Raw genomic sequence first — 21130 nt, 5'->3', positions numbered from 1 at the left:
TCATTTAGTTATTTTTGTTTTTTGGTGTTTTAGGTATGTTGTAAATGTCGTTATTATTGTTGCTATTCATAATTGTGAATTCAGTTATTTTATAATGGTTGACATAGTCAGTGTGTTTTCACTTCTGTAAGTAATTGGGTCATCGGGTAATTACTCTTTTTCTTTTGACTTGTTGTGTGTTAATTAAGTGGTTGGGTAATCTGCACGAATGCTGTTTCTGTTTGTAATGGCCTTATTGTACTATATATAATTTTTTTTACTTTGCTTTTGTGAGAGCTTTCTTGCTCACTAGTTATTACGTTTTGTATTACTTTGTGCCCCGAAGATGTGTTAAATACACAAAAAGTACTTGGCACTCTGTCTTTTCCTTTTTAAAATTTTCCGTGTGGAAAATATATATACATAATATATATATATATATATATAGATATATATATATATATATATATATTGCTTAAAAGTGCAGTTGTAATTTAAAGTCCACTTTTAAATGCGAGCGCACTGTCCCAAGTGGCAGAATATTGAAAGGACGAAGAGTATGTGGGCATTTTTCGAAACTTTATAATACAGCTAGGTAATACCCAATTTTTCATTCATAAGAATCATTACATTAGGATCGATGCTGGTAAGAATAATCTATGAATTATATCATGGACATAACGCTCCCATGGAGTCTTCTTAAGACCTCTGCTTCTTTTGCTTGTTGTTGTTGTTATTATCATTATTATTATTATTAGTTCGACTTCACTTTAACCATCAACTATAATCGAAACCTACATAAAACATAATGAAATATCAAAAGTTGTTAAATCACTGGAATTTTATTAAAAACATCTCCCACTAGTCTCCCTTATAGAATGGTTTGGGGGAAAAAAAGAAAAAAATTCTCCTGGAAGGAAAAAACAAGGAAAGGAAAAAAAAATACTGATTACATTCAACCGGAGTGACCCCTAGTTCCATGTACTCAAAAATGTTTTGCAACATACTTCAAATCCTTTCGGACAACAGCTTATAATAGTGACATATGGCGCTGTTCGGAAACTCCATTGTTAGCGCTTGAAACCACTCAGACACTACTGGTGCGTCAAAGAAATTACATGGAGCTTTCTTAAAATTTTTTTCCCTGATGTTATTGACATGCTTTACTTGAGTAAAGGATGTTATTATGATACTTAAAAGGTCATCACTGTTCTTATGTTTTAATATTTTCATTTCAAAAAGTCATCACTATCTTTATGTTTTATCTCTTTCATATGCGTGAATTTTGTAGACATAGGCCTACGATCTTTGTAAGTTGAACTTAGCCCTAGTAACATCAGCAATTACGACTTTTGTAAAGATTTGTTGGCAAATCATATACATAATTATATATCTGGCCCTATCATGTATTCTGACTTCCTTTAATGACACTTAGGCCTATTTGCCTAACTGCCTACTATATCAAATATAATGAACTAGACTAACAAATTTCACGTCTATTTTTATAATACAGAATATAATCGTTTATATATATATATATATATATATATATATATATATATATATATATATATATATATATATATATATACATATATATATATGATCATGTGAATTCCTGGTCTTTTTCATTGCTACTTAGGCCTATCATTTTGATACCTCATATGAAAGTAAAACTGAGGTGGTATTACGCCTATTTTCGTATTTCTTATTATCTAAGCTTCTAAAAAATTAAAATGAGCAAGAAGTTCAACATTAACTTGGTTAATGTTAAACGCTAGCAGTGAAGAAAAGTACCATGCTTATCAGTGGAGAGTATCTCCATCTCATCGTAAAAGATGACTTTCTTCATATCATCGGCCATTGGATAATAGTGTAACGCAAACCCTATCCTTCTCTGTTATGAAGGGTTTCTTGGCAGGAATATGATGAAATAACATCTTGGTCTCATGTAGCCTGCTACGGATGGTTTGGGCATCAACTTGAAGGGAAAGCATAATGTTCTCCTCTGTTTATATCAACACCAGTTGTCAGGGAAGTTAGGAAGAGCTCCTTCAATGATCATCCGATAATGATCTTCAGCAGTAGTGCAACCATGGGGTCGTCCTCCACTTTTTTCAATAAATGTATTATATTTCTCTTTCTGTTTTCATATCCATCTATACACGGTTGTTATATTTATGACAAGCTGTCCGGCAAAATCTACGATGGAAACATTAGTCTCATGCAAGCTAATGATTGATGACCTGTGAGATACAGTGGTGTAGCTGAGTCTATTATCCAACTTATCGGTGCAAGACACGAGACATTTAACTTTCCTGCCTGAGTGTGGCGTCATGCGATAACATACGTCGTTATGAGATTTTTTCTTCTTTTTTGTGACAACGATTATGGCAAAATTATTTATATCTCTCTCTATATATAATTTCGTTGATGATTATTCAAAACCATTTTATTAGTTAAGATGCTTTTATTTGAATTCGAAACATATGTTCTTCTTTAATCTTTTGGCCAATCATCTCACACGAAATTTTTCAAAATTTTTCGTTATTTTTCGTAATATGAATATTTCACTCACCATTCTTTTTAATACTGTTAACCGTATGATTAATAAGCAAAATCGAATAAAGAAAGCACATTTCATTGTGTATATCCAAAGAATAAATCATTGTTAGGTGAACAAAAGCTTCTGGAACATGTTGCAAAACTTTTCTGAGTGACTTTACCTCGTTCCTGGAATACCCTTAATATCCTACAGGATGATCAGTTTCTATATGTTGGTGCAATGAAATTTTAGTTTTTTACTACCCATTTAGGGAACGCGAGTCATCGTTTATCTCAAATATCATTCAAACTAATTATTTGATCGAAATGATACCTTATCACAGTATACAAGACAACTCCCGCTAAATTTTGGTAATATAGTGCATTGCCAAATGGTGTTAGTTAAGGTGTTTACTCTCGACTTACATGGTGTTGCCAAGCACTGCTAAGCTATGCATTCGAATGTTCTTTATCCCCATCCTGTCCCTCCCTACCTCCCCCACCCTCCCTCTCCCTCTCCCTCTCCATCCCTCCTTCAGCCCACTTTCCTGCCTATTATATTATATTGAATAATATCGGATTCTGCGTTCGTTTAATTATTGTTGTTGTATTTTCTTAAGTTATATAAATGGGAGTAAGCTGAAGAGCGTATGACCATCATCCTACTATATTTATATCTTAAGTGTCATTACAACTTTGTAAATTTATTTATTTATATTCCACCATGCACATAATGGATATGCAATTTAAAATAAGCTAATCGATGTTTAGTAACATTACCACACTGGCTCTGTAAATATCATACTAATTAATCCATACCTCAAACTTTGTCATTATATTTACAAATATCTGAACATTCAATGTACAGTGATCATATCCATAAGTATAAGTTATGGTTTGAAGAAAAAAAATTAAACTATGTCAGATCCAGCCCCAACCTAATGAAGAGCTGCTTCCGATAGACATGCTATTTCTACCTATCAGAAGAGAGGATATCTTCGACTGTAACAAAACAGGAACAGAGGGAATTTAACGAGTCTTCCAGACCACGTTAGGGAAGGTTCTTTGACTTGCACAAATATATCAATGGAAGAAATGCTTCAAAGCGAAAAGACAGTTAGGAGCGTAACATTTCCATATATGACGACTGTGTAATTCTACATTTATATATTGTACTGAAGACGTGAATGTGTTTTGTAGGTAAATGTGTAATTTTCCTGATAGGTTAAGGTACCTCTTAATTTCAGTTTTTTTTTAAACTTTACTAAATCATATCATCGAAGTTAGTTCTGTTTTTACCCTTTGTGTGAGAGGGGTCATCGAAAATATCATGGTGCAAAATCTAATACTGATTAGTTAATCTAATCTGCATGACCCTGCTGTGAGTGTTTGAGCCGGGACAATATATATATATATATATATATATATATATATATATATATATATATATATATATATATATATATATATATATATATATATATATATATATATTTATGTCCCGACGCAAACACTCACAGCAGGGTCATGCAGATGATATTATATATATATATATATATATATATATATATATATATATATATATATATATATACTATATATATATACGTTGCGTGTGTATGGTTGTGTGTTTAATTACGCGCAGAGGTCAATCGTAGACAAACGGGGGACAAGATCGGATACCTTATCAGATTCATTTCATAAACTACACATGACTAATCAGCAGTGCTGTCACGTAGAAATTCTAGGTCAATTAACTCTCGGTTAATTGCGAAGCTTGATGGAAATCTGAATAATGGAGATGGAATCTAGGAAGGTATGCACGTGTTTTTTATTCCTACTATTAATGCTATTGCTAATTCTGTCAAATATGGCCCAGCTTTATATGGAAACTTGTCACACAAAATTACAAGGGATTCAAAAGTTCTCCATCTGTCTCGTTGATATATTATTAGAATTTTAATTCAGATGACTATGCCTACACTTTCCAAATCCTTCTCCTGTTTTTGTTATATCACTGATGAAAAGTGACTGATGTCTATTAATTTCGTTAAAGTATTCTAAAATTTTTACCTTCCATACCGTTATTAGCAGTCAAATTCAGAATAAACAAAACTACGACAGAATAGTCTCATCCATACACACACACAAATATATATATATATATATATATATATATATATATATATATATATATATATATATATATATATATATATATATATATGTATGTATGTATGTATGTATGTATGTATACATATATATATATGTGTGTGTGTGTGTGTGTATGCAACTGTTGTGAGGTATACTTTTTTAATATGCGTGATCATGGGCGTTGGTTTGTGTGTGCGTGTGTGTGTATGCACTTGTGCACTGGAGAGAAAGGAAATAGTGTTTGTAGATATGAATAAAATATCCAAACTTAAGAGTATTAATACACCAACCCGAGATACAAAATCATCTTATTCTGCAATATCCAATAAGGGAAACGCTACTTTCAGACTGGGACATTTAGTTTCCTAGAAAAAATACAGACGCTGAAAAAAATGACCTGCAATCCTAATTGATGTCGTGAACTTTTGAGTCATTTTTCCACAGGAGAGAAATCTATTCTTTTTTTTTATGTTGTTCGATTCATTTTAGTTTTATATAAGAGTGCCGTTATTAGCATTACGCCGCTGTCATTCTCAATAAATTGGTATGTATGTAATATCGTTTTTTGTTGTTGTTGTTGAAAGGAATTTGTCTTTAATTTGGAGTATTCATGCCAATATTGGTGTTCTAGTATCATAATTGTTTCTCCGCCATATAAATCACATTTGGTCGCATCCCATTAGTCTTCAGTATCACTCAAGAATAAAATCAAAATAATTTGAAATTTACATTAAATTTCTTTCTCTATCCATCAATTCAAATTGCTGTGCCCTAAATGCAACGTCTGGTGTCAGAGCAGGAAGGAATCAGCAGAGTTTTCCAAGGTCAATCCTTATCGAGTAACTAACTTTGCTTTTCTCCCTCGTTTTCAACATCATCATCACAACATCCATGAATTTTACGTGCATTCCGACACAAGGATTAAAAAAGGCTTATGGCATCCAGCTAAAAGATACGAAAAAAATAAACGAAGAATCTTTTCAAATTTAATTTCCTGAAACTGCATGAATTCAAGGTTTTCTATGAAGGCTCCAATAGTCTATCCACGACAAAAATGTTTCGTTGAACGGAAAAATTAATTCGGCACAAAAATATTGAAAAGTAATTGGAGAGCAAATGAATGAAATCGTTGAAAAAATATGTTCTTTTTTTAAATTCCAATACAAACAACAGTGAAAACAAAAACTACGTGGCTGAACATTTTATTCTTTCAGTGACTAATGATTTCTGGTTACCAATGAAAGTTGATATAAAAGTTCATGTAAGCTTAAATTTCATTGAAAAAAAAATTATTATTATAGGTATTCATAGAGACTATGGAAAAAGATTGCCTTCAATATTTTCGTAACATAAAATGCAAGGGATTTTTATTTTCACATTAATATATTATATATATAATGCTGAAAACCTAAATATTTCAGAGGTACAAGATTAACAAAAAGTTATGATTATAGCGAAGCTTGAAGATTACCATATTTATTAAGATATAAGGACATTAATTGTTTTACTCTGATTTAACTAAACCGGATTTGTTTTAAAATATTACCGTCTTACGAAATTAATACTACAGAGTAATAAGTAGTAAATCAGCCTTGAAGCTGTCTAGAATTCGTTATTGAAAGTGATAAGGTAGCATATTACTAGTTGAAATTTGTATATAACGTAATGTGCCATATTTCCAAGAGAAGATAACACATGAATCTCTTTTCATGCTATTTTTGGTTGCTGAGTATAGGAGAGAGAGAGAGAGAGAGAGAGAGAGAGAGAGAGAGAGAGAGAGAGAGAGAGAGAGAGATGTTGGGCCGCTTGTTAACAATGATACAGCAAAATCTTGTGCCAAGTTAACACTGAGCTCAAATACGCTTATTGTATTTCTGGCTTCGTGAAAATAACCTACTCTCTCTCTCTCTCTCTCTCTCTCTCTCTCTCTCTCTCTCTCTCTCTCTTTATTCAATGCGTTGCCAGCTCATCTGAGGAATATATCAGGAATGAGCGTAGATGTGTTTAAGAATAAGCTCGACACATATCTAAGCTGCATCCCAGACCATCCAAGATTGGAAGATGCAAAATATATCAGAAGATGCACTAGCAACTCTCTGGTAGACATTAGAGGTGCCTCACACTGAGGGACCTGGGGCAACCCGAACAAGATGTAAGGTCTGTAAAGTAAGCTCTCTCTCTCTCTCTCTCTCTCTCTCTCTCTCTCTCTCTCTCTCTAAAGTGGAAATGGAAGCTTGACTGACTATTTGACCCCAGTTGCAAGAAACAGCTACTACGCCTCCAACATCTGATGTGCCTTAAGTTCACCACTATTTCTCTCCTTGTGATTTTCCTCGGAAATTATCTGCAATTATCCTCCCAATTCGATTTCCGTTAATCTCGGAAAGTTAACTTGGTTCGAGAAGTCGAGAGTTGTTTGTCTCAGTTTCGCAAGATTTCTGATACAAAGAAGTCCTGATGAGGAGGGTCGCAGGAACCTTGACAGCCAGCTACAAGTTTGGGCCTCACCTGATAGATAAATGGATAGAATGTGTAATTTGGGCCGAAGGCCCAACGCTGAGGCCTGTGAGGTCGTTCAGCGCTGAAAGGAGAACTGAGCGTAAGAGGTTTAAAAGGTGTAACAGGAGGAAAACCTCGCAGTTCCACTATGAAACATTGTTTTAAAAAAAGTATGGAAAGCAAGATGGAAGAAGGGAATTTATTTGAGGGTCTGGTGTATGGTAGACCGGTCTAGATGTCTGCTCTTTTCGTGGAAATACACCGGGTGAAAAAAAAATAATTTGGCAATTTTTACTTTGAATAATGACTTCGTTATATAGTTTACGCTCAGATTGGATTTTTATTTTCAACTATTTGTATAATTTTGTATCTTTTAATTTTGCTTCTAAAGTGATCTGTGTCTGTGATCCTCCCCCCTGTTGGAGTACTCTTTATCGATTCAATAGCTTATTGTGGCCATGTGTGAATGAAGATTTTTTTTTTTTTTTGACACCTATTCAATAAATAAAATTTCCTTGTTTATCAAAAATTGTGTTGTTGTTGTTGTTGTTGTTGATTTCATTTCCTTTTCTTCATATTCGATAAATTTTATCATTACTATTTTTATCAGTACTTCAAGTAATAGTAACAGTGGCAGCAGTGCATTATTCACTTCTTTCTGCTTTTTTTCTTTTGATGGCTGAAATTAATAACTTTTTACTTTTATGTTGAATTTTTTACAAATTAATTTTTCCCGCTGTGTTTCGTTATCGTGAAGCAATGATATACAGACGTTGAATTTCTTTTAACATTTCATGGCACATTGCATCGCAACCAAAATAGTTACACTTGACCTGATATTAATTCAGCATTCAATTAACTCTACACCCCCCCCCCCCCCCCCCCCCCCCCCCCCCCGCCTCTCTCTCTCTTTATTTCTATATAACGAACAACAGGTTGCTCAGTACATCTGTTATATTTTGCGAGGTAGCTAACATGGGCAGAGACCTTCCTGAAGCAGGCTAAGGGAATTAAAGCTTCCCACGTGTTACATGACTGCAAGATAGGTGGAAGTTCACTTTGTAGCAGATATGTGAACCATTATTATTCCCATAATAATAGTCAGGTTTTCAAAAATCCATTAACTTCCAGTTGTTCGGAGCTTTGAGTCACAACTGGAGCTTTGAGTCTATCTAAAAAAATATAAGTTTCATAGGACGGTGGCTTGCATGTTTTTCTCGGTGTACTGAACTTTCTGCAGGTTACAGTGAGACAGTTCGGCTGTTTCATCTCTTCCGCTCTTTCACGCAAACGCACATTCTTGATTCACATGAGACCGAAGTGATTATGAAAATTTCTACATAAAAAAGACCCTAGATTTAGACGTGCATTGATAGTAAGCTTGATAGTAAGATCGCGCCAGTGGTAAGAAGACCCATACGCCCCTTTTAACTCTAAGCAGTGAATTAGGTACCTCATAGTTATGATTCCCATCTGATAGGCTGTACCTAAATAATGTAATGATCCCACTGGAAATTCATCTTCTGTCATGACGAGCTTATTATAAGACCTTTTTATCCTGGGGGAAATGACACTTTAGTCCAGCATATAATGAGTAACGTTCTGGAAATTTTCAGACAAGCCACGAATAGATATAAAGGCTCAAAACAACTGTATAAAAGGTTAACCTTTACGTTTGGTGAGTTTAATATTCTTGAATTATACTCAACATCACGTGAGCATGTTTAGTGAAAGAATCCCTGCATGTGTCCCAGTGCCTGAGGAGTTTGCTTTTCTAAAAAATAAACAAATAAATAAATAAATAAATAAACCGTTAAGTGCCACTACACTTCTTCCGTATTTTTGCTTTCCTCTTCAACCTCATCTCTTTTGACTTTGCTACCTCGCTTCTTGCTTGTTTATCTTGGTAAAATTATGCCTCTAAGAGCCGTTGAATACAGGCACGTGACATCATTGCAAATTCTGGCTTTATCAACATAAGATTCATAATGGGGAGAGGGGGAGGGTTATTATGGTATTCATGAGCCGAGATCGTTAGGGATCAGTTGTGTGCTGAATATATACTAAGAATAATTATGAAACTAATGTGATACAATAAAGTTTAATGTCTATTCATAAATTATATATATATATATATATATATATATACTATATATATATATATATATATATATATATATAAATGTATATATATATATATATATATATATATATATATATATATATATATATATATATATATATATATATATATATATATGACGGGCCTTAGATTGAAGACGGCCAGCGTGCATTATATGGCGTTGAAGTGGATGAAGTGCCTTCTGTAGACCTCTACAGAAGGCCAGCCAGAACAAAGTATAAATGCTAGTTCAAAAAGTTCGCATATATGAGCTTATGTTACTGGTTCATTATCACCCTTCAGACTGACAACTTTTATCTTTTTAATCTTTAATGGTTAAATCCACTACTAATAACTATATAGTCCGTTCTCGATAAATACTGGAGAGAGAGAGAGAGAGAGAGAGAGAGAGAGAGAGAGAGAGAGAGAGAGAGAGAGAGAGAGAGAGAATGATCTGTACCATAAAAAGATTTCCCTGCTAATGGATTCCGAAGTCTTGCTTTGGATCCTCAATAAAGCCTTCGGGCTTCGAGATCTTCTGTCCTAAGCTGCTCTTTGAGATGAGGTTTCAGTTACACGAGTCAATATTGACCAGATGCTCCTTGAGCCCCGACGCCAGAGACGAGAGAGAGAGAGAGAGAGGAGAGAGAAGAGGAGAGAGAGAGAAGAAGGCGGGGTGGGGTGGGACTTCAGATGAGGAGTAGTTTAGTTGTTAGGAGATGGCAAAGTTAGAGAACGTGAAGACAGTGATGTACTAGTGATGAATCATCTTCCAGATATAAGAAACAACTAAACAAAAAAAGATATATACATTGACCCTAAATATCAGGCAATGATAATCATAAGTAGGACGCAATTTCGGGCGATCCTTTGGCACACAAATAAAATGAATGAGAAATGTTCTTGAAATGTTTAGTAACAAATAAGATCAATATTGTTTCCTATCCTTTACATTTATATACCACACGATATGGACTAAGTTTCTGAGTACCTACTGAGCTGTCCTTTCGAGTTAAACCTCTCGTATTAACGGAGAGATGAAAAGTTGTCTCGTTTAGTTACATTCAGAAATTGCCTGGGATTTTACAGATATATATATATATATATATATATATATATATATATATATATATATATATATTATTGTGTATGTGTATATATTTTCGATACAACTGTCTAGTACAGTAGGAATACTGCATGTCATAAACAGGGCGTGTTTAGAAAATATCTTAAATGAAAACAGAAGGACCTATGCATACACTAACGTGCCCATATGTGAATTTTACCTCTGCTGCTAAATAAATAAATAAAAAAATAAAAACAGCGTCGCCAAAAACACGAATGATGTTTATAATGAGAAAATAAAAAAAATGGAATGGCCAACCACAGGACTTAGCAGTTCCTTTACGATCATGCCTAAAGAAAAATAACACGTTTAACCTGGGTATGGCGGGTCGTTAGAGGCGTAGTTGTAGATGATTTTATACCCGACAAATTCGAACAAAGCAAGTGTGAAGAACAAAGGCAAATAATGATAATGTCACGCCTCTTTTATTAACACCCGGCTGCCAGAGTCAGTATTGAAAGACTCAACTATTAATATTATATTTTCTTGAAAATGAATGCTGCATCTCAGTGCCATTAATTTATTTCTTTTCCTCTTGTATAGTCTAATGCTAGTAAACTATTTTCAGAGTAATCTCGGGGTAAAAGTTAAGGTCATACCTAGAGGTCAAAGATAAAAAAACTGCTTTGCCTTGACCAAGACTTTTAAAGTATATAAAACAAAGGCTTCACATTTAACATCTTCAATTCATTTATGAATCCGATGTATATTGTAAAGGCAGCATCAAAGTCAGGTTATGGTTACAGGCTAAAGGATGAAGTGACCTTTTGAGGAGCGGATTGGCGGAGCTTTGCAAAGTCCGAATACTATTGTTATTTATTGAGATTTTGTAATTTCAAAATCATTTCGGATAAATTTGCCTTTTCCCAGGTAGAGCTTTTGTTGCATACAAAAGCATTGCTCGATAAAATTTCGATTTTAGATAATGGAGGGATGCACTGTGTTCTTTGTATCATATATTAATATTTATTGACAGAGGACCCTTTTTTAAACGGGTAATGTTAAAGATACTGCTGCATCAGCCCAGTTGATTTTATAGATAGTTTTCTCTATCTTCCCTATGGCAAATTTCTCTTGGTTACTACAATTAGCACATTACTTGGCAATTGTACAATTGTTGTAACCAAGAGAAAGCTGTCATAAGGAAGGCAGAAAATCTATCTCCAAAATCAACTCGGCTGGTGCAGCAATACATATTAATATTGTTATATTCTTAGTTTCGGACACATATAGAAATATCAAATACAACTAAGTGGAATTCGTTTTTTATAGTACGGCTCCAATAAAATCATAACTCAGTCATGAGCATCGCGCATATCTTCATGAACATGAGTACATTCAAACGAACAGTTTCTCCTTTGGTTTCAATTAAAATGACTGTCATAATACCTCCTGGATAATAATCTGTGCCAGAACTCGGCTTTGAACCAAAGCATGACAGAGTTCGTCTGAGATATATTTGGTCGGATGTCCACGAGAGGGTTGGGCTCTCATGCACGACTTCGCGTCTCCTAGCAAGGAAGGGTCTGACGTTGGAAATGAATAGCCTTTGCCAGGCAAGATTTATATAAATGTATATAAATATTATGTCAATTAGCGCGCAAAATAGTTTCGGCATATAAAAGCATATCCGTTGTTTTAATTCTAGTTACTGTTCAGGTCATTTAACGCACTAGTTAAAAAAAAAAGTTAAGGTTTTAACATTTATATTTAGTCTTCACTTGAAATAAACATATGCGTTCATTACAAAGCACCACCAGTTCAACTTCAGTTGTGTTAAATCTTTTATCTTAGTCATTCCTAATAGAATTTCTGTTGAATGGTTACAAAATAAATTGGGAATAAAAAGTTTAAAGAGCTTAAAGTAACGTCTCTTTGGATACAAGATTTAAACTTCAGAAAACTAATATTTCAGAGGAAATTTGAAACGAATGTAAACGGATTACGGGTGCTTTATAATATATAAGAAAAGAAATTGAATGTTATAAATTGTTTGTAAGGTTTATGATGAGTAAGATGGTTATAAAGCTACGAAGAAGTGGTCTGTGCCACTAGACCATCATCTTCATAGATATGAGAAACTTAAGAATTATGTGAAACCATAGAAACAGTGACTAATTGATTTTCTCATGTATCAGGCAATATTTGATATTTTTCCCCTTTTCGTTATATCATTTCGAAGAAAGGTTTCAAGGAATATGTATAAATAACTATGCAGAGGCCTTAGATAACTTCACCATTCTGCAATCTGATAATAAATGCCCTTCATTTTAGACAAGAAATGCCCATCAGAATCGCTTTTACAGCCATGAATTGGTAGTATGAGAAATGGGTGGGAGCAGGACAGTTCCATAAAAGCTTAGAAAACGGTATATTCTACAATTGCACGTCTGTGTGTTATTATGATAATATAATATGGTGGCCAAAGTTACCCGTTTTAGTCTAGTTTTCCTATCATTCTATGCTCTCATATTTAAATTTTCCTTAAAAATTTTTTAATTGTAGTAATAAATCAAAAGTCCTTTACTTTTGATACCTTTTCACCATATGTTTATTCGTGTTGGAATTGCCGTAATTTATCTGCGTGGGGCAAAGCAGGAATTTGCATGAAATTTCTTTTTGATAAAATCTGGAGACAGCACCTTTAAATCGAATGATAGGAACCACTGGCTTCTAATAAAATTACGGTTCATCCCTTAAACAAGTTCCGATTATCGATGGTATATTTTACCTGATATGGGCGGTAAATTCTACATTATGAAATTTATTATGTGTGTTTACCGAATAAGCTAAAACGTAAATAATTTCTCAGCGACTTTTCGAAAGTACGTTTAGAGCATATAACAAATCAAGTTAAAAAACTTTCCACAAATAAAAAAAAAAAAAAAAAAAAAAAAATCTGTAACGACTTACCTCATACTTTAAGACCAGCAGATAGACTGGAGTATCAACAGGTGGAAGATGCCTGGGAAGTTTAAGGTTCTTGAGGTGATCTGTGCTCGAGGTGATTCCCAAGAATTATAGAGGCCGTTACTGGGTGCTTTGCAGAAATGATTCGTTTGTAGCTGTTTCTGTAGACGACTGTAAATAAAATCAAACAAATTAATTTTCATCACAGAATTACATATAGCCCACCCAAACACACACACACACACACACACAGATCTTTTGCAATGCTACTAATAAAATGAGATCAAAGTGAGGGAGTTTGGGTGTGAAATGTTTGTTTGGATGTGGCTTTAGGTTTTTTGCTTGTGCTAAGGGAATGTGAAATGTACTTTAATTTGAAATGTATTTTTAGTTATGAATTTATCTGTCTCTTGATTACAGACGTAATTAAGTCACTGGGAAAATTGAACAAAGGATAGGAAATAGAATAACATGCGTTAAAAAAAACAAAAATCAAATTGTGAATTTATGCAAAAGATGTTCCGTGCCTCTTATCACCATCTCGTTAGGATTAATCTTACTCTAAAAGATGGGAAAATGGTCGTTTTATTGTTATTACCATTAGCTTATAATCAGAGTTTAGACAAGAGTAGTAAGTTTAGGCGGTATAATTACGTATCAAAAGTTTTTCCGACACATTTCACAGATAATAATTTGTTAAGGAATGTTCAAAAGAAGGAAAAGGTCAGAACACGAGCACATTGTCGACTTTGAAATCACCCAGTATTGACAACAAGAAAGACTTCGATACTTTTCACGGAGAATATTTTGAGGTAGAGCTTCCCATGATAAACAGATAATACATGAAATAGCGTTACTTGGTTTGAACAAATACACCTACTGAAGTTGCTTAGTGACGGAGATTCAGTCGGAGTGATTACAGTGATTAGAACTTCGATACGCCAGCAGTTTCACAACTAAGGATTTCAAAATTTAGTTGAGGGTAAGTGTTTGAATCCAATATTCTACAAATTCAGTCTCATTCGTATACAATAGGGATTTCTAATTACGCCTTTTACGTTTTATGTCCAATCGCTTCACTGGTATATTTTTGTACGAACGAAACTTTTACAGCTATAACAATAAAAACTTATAGCTATATTTGCTTCAACTGTATTATCGTCATTTTCGTCGCTTGGTCTAAAACTTTGGGTTTCCCCAAAAAGTGGCTTTTTTTTTTTCTTTTAAGATATGGTGTTTCTACAAAATGATTTTGACGCTGAGAGATTTGTTTGTTTTATCTTTTTTTTCAAACTGTACTTCCCGATGACGAGCCAATGGGATATTTCTTTATTAGTGAGATCCAATCTAAAGAGTTGTTAATATTTCTTACTAAGGTTTGTTCCACTGGCATATTCAAATCTTTTATAGAAATGAGTATACCATTTTCCAGTGACGTCTTTTTATTTATAACTTTAATAGCTGATTGATGAATAAAAGAGCTTTTAATACTTTTAATGAGCATTAAATGCGTTGAACTATGTACAAAACACAATGTATACATTATTTAAACTCATTTCAGCAACGGATTATCGACAAGAAGAGAGATTCCAAATTCACTGTATAGTTATAATAAAGACATGTCGAAGAAAATCCCAGATTTCCTGATGACAAACCTGTCCTTCAACTGGATGCTTCCCAACTCTGGAACTGATGTCCCCAATTCCCAAACTGACTTGCAGTCGGTGCAGATTGAAATGGCATTCAACACCGACCTTCAATAAAGACTTGCCTGTCCGAGTGATTGAAAGCAGCTCACATGGAAACATTGTAAACGGACTCAAAATTCTTGTCATGTAAGTAAAGGGCATAGACCCTAATTTCAATTAGTATATTTCAAGGAAAAAATTATAACAGGTGACCATGACCAAACAAATTTTTAAGTTTATAGTAATTGCGTTTTTAGCTGACAGTTAGCATTACAATAATATTGATAATAAATATAGATTAAACGAAGACAAAGCTAGAAAACTATATGTCTTTCACTCACCATCGCTTTGAACGTCATCATATTTCCTTAACTGTTTTTGTTTATATATATAAAATTTGTATAAGCTGACCTATTCTGTTCAGAAAATAAAAATACAGACTCATCTCAGACTCATCTCAAATATTATTTCAAAAGGAGGAAAAGTCATTCACTTTTCAGTTGAAAAGGACTTAGCGATACATGGTAAGAAAGTTCTTTTCGCCATCATCTGTTAACCCGAGAACTGCTACAAGCCTCTTGAGCGGCTGTATGGGGGAACTGCTATAAGCCTCTTCAGAGCGTCATTTTCTATCGCTTCTCACAAATTACCTCATAGCATTGCTTAACTTGAATGATTTTTTTCATGATAAAACTATTTCTCTAGTAAAAGTTTTAATGTTTAGAACTTTATTTTACTCATATATATATGTATAATAAAGAAATTCCCCATTGAACAAATTTAACTTTTACCCAAGGGAAAATACTTAAATGTTGTTCTTTTCAGTCAAGACTTGTTTTATGTTAATACATTAGAAACATATGCCATAAAAAAATCATATTTAATAGCATACTTACACACACACATACATAATATCCCAAAACCTACATCAGCCCGAGGTTGGCTAGTGTACATCATGGCAACACTCCCGAATGTGTGTGTTTTTTTTTTTTCTTTTGAGACGTTGTTTAAAATAAAATGTAATAAACATAAGCAGTTTGAGTTACCATGATAGTGATTGTTTATTTTGTATTGGGTATGTATAGAGCTCTATCTTGAGAGAGAGAGAGAGAGAGAGAGAGAGAGAGAGAGAGAGAGAGAGAGAGAGAATAACCTTTTCATGAAATATTTTATGAAATGTCTATATTCATTACGTATTTCTATGATAAGAATTTTCTATATTGTTTGCACATTCCTATAATAGGTGGTGGTGGGGATTGTGGTTCAGGTATAGTGCGTATTATAAATGAAACAAAACCAAGAATAAGATAAAGTAAAAACCTATTGTATTTACTCTGACTGATCTCAAATGACCCCTAGGTCGTAAGTTTATGTAATAATTATTCAAATTATTTACTACGTTTATCTATAAAACACTTCAACAACCAGAAATAAGTTTTTTTTACATAATTACGGCAATTGATTTTTATGTAAATTAAATTTCAAAGTATTTTATTTGTTACACCTATTACATGCAAAAGACTAGGAGATTGCATCATTTTTACTCATTTTGTTCCTTCAAATATGATAGATAATTTTTATTATTGAACTTGTAAGTAATAAAGATAGAATTCTGAACTTGTAAGTAATATAGAATATTCTCTCTAAATATGATATATGTTTTAACATACTTTGCAATAAAGCAATGGTAATAATAGTTACCGTATGAATAGATAAATAAAAAAAAATTCCTACGAAGCAAATAAGCTATTTGTAAACAGTAAATGCTGCTATAGCAACTAGAAAGAGCATTCATTTTTCGAGAACAGAAAAAATTCTTTCCTCAGGATTTTAAAATATAAAGAAATTTTCACTATTGTTACACTCCCCAATATAGAGACCAAAAAGTTGTAATGGTTACTTGTCAGAAATAGGATAAAACATCACAACGTAACAAGGAGTAAAAATGCGCTATCCTCTAATATGAGTCCAACTAAGGCCATGACACCCGGCTCCCTCCCCACCCATGAATGACAACTGACCGACCCAATACCCGCGGTACTACCGCACCACTTAATCATCAGTCAATATGCCATGTCGCGCAATAAAAGTAACTTTGATTGTTTATAACAAATAACACAGAGAAATAGGGAGGAAAAAAAATATTTTGTTGACACATGCTCGAAGTAATTACAAAACTGTTGGTAGAATTATGTAATAGATTCTGAAGAGTAGCATTTTTGTTAAGATAGCCGCAACACCGGACTGTTGTAAAATGATACATAAGCCTGGAAAAATTACTAAAGCCTTTATTTAAGAAAATTTACTCACGATTTTGCCTGCCCATGGTGGACCGTAGTCATTTTGGAAAAGACATGAGGGTAGAAAGATCCATCCCAAAACAATATCTGAAAACCGACGGAAAAACAGTGGTGCCATCACCTTCCTTCCATATTATCAAGAATGAAGAGATACGATTACTTAAAACTACGGTTCATATTATTGTGCTCTTGTGTGAAACTGAATTCTCATAGGAACTCCGTAAGTCCCCTGCAGCATCCTTGGCAAGCAGAGTCTATATTGGTATGCGCCTGAAAGCAGTGGAAAATTAAGTTTTCTCTTTTTCCGGCGTCTTTTTCTTTTCATTTAACTGAAATAGCGCGCCTCCACATCTCCCTTTGGTGTAGGGAGCTTGGTTAAAAAACTACGGTATGTAAATGGAGCTTCCATGACGGTAGCAAATCGTGACCCAATGAGAGAGAGAGAGAGAGAGAGAGAGAGAGAGAGAATCTCTCTCTCTCTCTCTCTCTCTCTCTCTCTCTCTCTCTCTCTCTCTCTCTCTCTCTATATATATATATATATATATATATATATATATATATATATATATATATATATATATATATATATATATATATATAGTATTTCAGAGGGTTTCGTGATACATCTTAGTAGACATCATAGTTTATTTAAGAAACGTTTCGCACACAAAAAACACGGTGCATCATCAGTCTGTGGAAATAAAAGCAATTACATAATAAAAGGAACTCAAAATAAATACTAAATATATTACATCATTAAAATATCGCAAAAGTTAAAAGTTAAAGATTTTAAAACAAGGCAAAAGAACCAGAGAGAGAGAACTAAAAGCACCAACCATCCAGGGTAAGAGACAGAGAAGGAATGGCAAACTTTGGCGTTCCAAACAAGACGACAGCTATGCCAGATACAAAGGTGAAGCCGTAGAGTTATTGTTCAATAAAGGAACAGCCTTTAATGAGTAAGGACCCTAAGGTAGTTAAGTGCTCTGGGTCCCTCGTTATAACCAATAATGGAGAAGTGTTGTTTCAAGACTTCTATTTTACATATTGCAGCATGATTTTTAATATTTGAGAATTCTGGTTGCTTAATTCGCTGACCTGTACGAAAACTGCAGGCCATGTGACTGCAATATCTCACCTGCAGTAACCTATAGTCGATTCATTTAAGGTAGATTCTTGCGTAAGAGCCCGGACATCCAGGGCATGTGAATTTGTAAACAACGTTCGATCTCATGACGGCCTGCAGGCGATACTTAAAGTTAAAAAATGAGCCTATTCTGCATGGATTGTTAGAAATAAGTTTGAGTTGAAGGCATGGAATTTCCTGTTCTATGATTTGCGTGAGTCTGCGTGAGAATTTGGGTATCAAAAACATATGGGATGGATGCAAAAACCAGCTTTTTTGGAACATCGAAATTGGCTATAGGTGGCTGGAGAAATTTGGTTAATAACTACGTTAATGATTTTTGAGAATCTACATCTTTAGGAGGATAAGAATTTCTCTGAAAAAAGTTTAATAAAAATTCTATTTCATTATGAAAAATGGACCAGTTAGAAGAGTATTTCAATGCTCTATGGACTAGGGTGTAAATAGTGTTTAATTTAACAGTTTTTTGACAAGACTATATAGTTGTTGGCTAGTCCTGTATATGTCTTTTTTTCTATAAACTGCTGATGAGAATTCAGAGTTAATTCTTATAACATTAATATCTAAGAATGGTAAACTATCATTCCTCTCCGTTTCCATCGTGAAATGAATATTTGAGTGTCGTTGATTAATGTATCGTAAAAACTGTGCACATTGCCATGAATATTTAAAAAGAGAAAAGGGCATCCACATATCTTCTATAATAAGCTGGTTTAACAGAAGGGTCACATTGATCTAAAAATTTGTTTCCAAGTCCGACATAAAAAAGTTAGCAAATATAGGACCTAAAGGCGATCCCATGGCAACTCCATCGACCTGCGAATAGAGTTGCTGGTTAAAAAACAAACATAGAATCTTGCACAGCAAGTTCCATAAATTGTTTAAAAGTAGACCTATTAAAACCGTAAAACAGAGAGTCGTTATTGATAAAAATCCTAGTTAAAATGATATCTATAGTTTCATCAATGGCACAGTAGAAATAAAGAGAGATTCACGTCAAAGCTAACTATAAAATATTCACCATCTTGGTTGACAATTTGTTGTTGAAATTCGTATCCATTCTTTAAAGTATATTCGTTTAAACTAAAATCAGAGAGCAGGCTGGCTAAAAATTTAGAAATAGAGAAGGATGGGCTATTATATGCGGCCATAATGGGTCTAACAGGAAGTATTAGGTTTTATGAATTTTTGGTAAACCGTAAAGGATACTAAAGGAAGAACCAGTAACAAATAGTTTTTGAAATAAAGTCGTTAATTTTTTTTTTTTTTTTTTTTTTTTTGTCATTTATGATGTCTTTTTTTTTTTTATTTTTCTTAGAAATCTATTAATTCTGTCCTCTCTCTTATATATATCAAGAAAGTTAGGTTTACCATGAGATTGAAATTTTGTAGTGTCAGATAAAATGTTTGCATTTTTTCAATATAATTTTTTGTTAAGGTATAACTACGCCTTTACCCTTATCAGGTTTGCAGATAACTATGTCTTCACGTTTTTTCAGGGTCTAGAGTATATTTAAGTCATTTTCTCTAAAGAAGGGTGTCCAAGTTGTTTTTTGATTAGCATATGTTTTTGATTAGCATATGGAGCCATTAAAAAGCGGAAGCATCTTTTTCGTAGTCTGAAGGGTCTCCAAGATCAGAAAGTAATCCAAATTCTGCAATATTCAAGAGATATTGCCCCAAAGAGTAGGTGTTGCAAATAACAACTCATGGTTATTATTGGTGCCAAATATTTCTGTAAAGATATATGCTTGAACACACAGACTCACAGAAACACACACAGATATATCATGTATATATATATTATATATATATATATATATATATATATATATATATATTATATATATATATATGTGTGTGTGTGTGTGTGTGTGTGTGTGTGTGTGAGAGAGAGAGAAGATGAGAGAGAGAGCGAGAGAGAGAGAGAGAGAGAGATAAAGAGATGCGGAAACTGGCTGGTTTTGTATACCTGGAATGAATAAGAAAGTATTTTATGGGAAATGTTCAAATGTTATGGAACTAATTATACATAATTATGTTTACCTGAAAGAGGGAATATTTTGACTTAAAGATTTGATATATTGTCCGTTAACACAGAACAGATGACGAGTGGGGAAGTATGTGATATCTGATAATCACTTCGTTGAAGCTCATTTAATGATAATAAGATAGCTTTTATTAGAGAGGGATGGTTTGGAATCTTATTATGAATATAATCGAGTAGGGTAAGTTTGGTGAAAAAGATTAGGAAATGGGGAGAGGTGGTTGAAAAAAAATGGGCTAAGACTAAAGTTGCATCAAGGGTGTTGGGTTGAAGGAGTTACAATAATATCGGGCCTATGAAAAACGTATATGATATGGGGCCGATATGAAGTTTAAATATTTCAAAAGTGGGGTGATAAAGAAATGAAATATACACGATAAGGATGGTTACTGGGGTGATATAGCTGACAAGACTGAGAAAGTAAGTCTGGATAAAAGAAAGGTTCTAAAGAAACGTTTTCCAGGAATATTTTCACCTAGCTCAATGGGAAAATTAGAATCATTAAATGGAAAATAATACATCTCCCACTACTGTTTTACGTCATTCAATGTGATTTCTCAATAAAAAAAAAATCCATAATCCACAACCTGTGGTAGGTTTCCGATTGAGAAAGA

This window comes from Macrobrachium nipponense, chromosome 17, assembly GCF_015104395.2.
Source record: "Macrobrachium nipponense isolate FS-2020 chromosome 17, ASM1510439v2, whole genome shotgun sequence".
Lineage (NCBI taxonomy): Eukaryota > Metazoa > Arthropoda > Malacostraca > Decapoda > Palaemonidae > Macrobrachium > Macrobrachium nipponense.
This window is presented reverse-complemented; position numbering follows the sequence as displayed.